The 1892-nt window shown below is 37.1% G+C and overlaps 1 protein-coding gene across 1 annotated transcript in view; it reads right to left on the bottom strand.

The window, feature by feature from the left end:
* Nucleotides 1-1892, bottom strand: part of LOC103140992 (cytochrome P450 2K1-like) — an 11990-nt gene that overhangs the window by 3904 nt on the left and 6194 nt on the right. The window lies entirely within an intron of this gene.

The following is a 1892-nucleotide window of genomic DNA, read 5'->3' on the forward strand; positions in this document are numbered from 1 at the left end:
AGATAACATTGATCAATACACTGTGCTAAAGTCTCTCTTTGGCTCCCAGTGTATCATTTACAAAGTTGCTTAAGTGAAACATTAAGCTCACCTGAATTCCTGCAGTGCCAAACAGACTCATATTCTCATTGACCCGACTAACCAGGTTTCTGAATCGAGGATCATCGTATTCAAATCTGCTTCCAAACACTATTGAAGAGATGATGTTGGATGTTGCATAATTTACTGGATGGGATGTGTTAAATGGTTTCCCTGTGGAGCAAAAGTCACCTTTTATCTTTTGAGGACACTTACAAAGGAATGTGAATTAGTCCACTGCAACAATGATTAAATTGTTTAAATGCTTTAATCATTGTTAAATCATTTAAACAATCATTTTTATGTGTCCTTTTCTTAGAGCAACACAGCATCATGTTATACCTTTATAACTCTCAAACATTTGAATGAGGTGTCCACACTCCTCTAAGACTTTCTCCTCTGCACCTCTCTTCCCCATCCCAAAGTCTTTGAGGGTGCTGAGGGCAAAACGACGCATCTCTCTCCATGTTTCTCCATTTGAAAACAGGATTCCTTATACAGTACACAGAAATAAAAATCAATTTGTGATTGTGAATGATGCATTTGCAAATACAATGTCCGTGTGATTGCCAAGAAAATGATAAAACAACCTTTATGAGTACTGTGCTTTGGAAAAGTTTTCATACCTCTTAGACTTTTCAACATCTTGTAAAGTTACAGAAACAAATTTCAGACTATTTATCTACTTTGGCTTTCATTGAGGTGGAGCTTAATGCACCGAGGAAAGGGAACAACTATATCTGCATTTGTATGCAATCTTTTTACAATGACAATATCATGAAATCAACTGCAGCCAATGTCTTTCAGAAGTTATGTAATTATTAAGATTAGACGAAGCTGTCTAAAGGTGTGAAAGACAAAAGAACACATTACAGACATGAAGCTTGTGCAAAATATCCTAAGCTACAAATATCTCACAGATAACTGTTGAATTGTCTAAAAAAAAAAATGTGTGGAGTTTGGAAGATCTGCTGCAAAATATGGCCACCCACCTTAAATAAATGTAATTTAAACACTGGAGGAGCTGCAAAGATTGACAACTCATTTGAGAAAATCAGTTTACGGAGACATGCAGGAGGGGCACTAAAAAAAAAAGTCACTGTGAAAAGAAAGTGACTGACTTCCTTTCAGAATCTTTATCACAATTTCAAAATTGATGTTTACTGACAGTCTGACTGAGCTTCAGCTATTTTGCAGAAATTTCTGTTCAGTTTCTACTGTAGATGTTTAACACGCGTCCCGAAAAACCCTGATTAAAAATGGATGACAAGTTTAGCAGATTTTTATTTGTTGAAAAAACAGAGAATTTTTCATCTGTTTCCAAATTATGCACTATTTTCTTTAGTCTCACATAAAATTACAATGAAATTCCGTAAAACTGGTGGTTGTACTGTGAGAAGAAGTTTCAGTATTGTCCATACTGTTACAAAGCTTGTTATATGTTAATTTCTTATCTTACCATGTCCTTTGTTTATGTCATTAGCCATAGGTGGAATTTCTCTTTCTCCAAACTCGTCTGCGTAGCCGACCAGAGCCTCTCTGACTGTCCTGTACCCGGTGAGAACAACCACTTTTTTTGGTCCAAAATAAACTGTAAATACAGACCCATATTTCTTGGAAAGCTGAGTGGATGAAAACAGGTGAAGAAAATGAAACAGAAATCATTTTCTGCAGCTTTAGTCAGATCCCACCTCACACAGTGTTTTGTAGCTTCTCTGGAGATCAAGCTGCAGTACCATTGCGCGATAAATGAGAGGGGGGGGGGAACTCCCAGGTCCATGTTTTAACCCCATTTCCATGACCGGTGGCATGGG

This window comes from Poecilia formosa, unplaced genomic scaffold (assembly GCF_000485575.1).
Source record: "Poecilia formosa unplaced genomic scaffold, Poecilia_formosa-5.1.2 Scaffold78, whole genome shotgun sequence".
Taxonomy (NCBI): Eukaryota; Metazoa; Chordata; class Actinopteri; order Cyprinodontiformes; family Poeciliidae; genus Poecilia; species Poecilia formosa.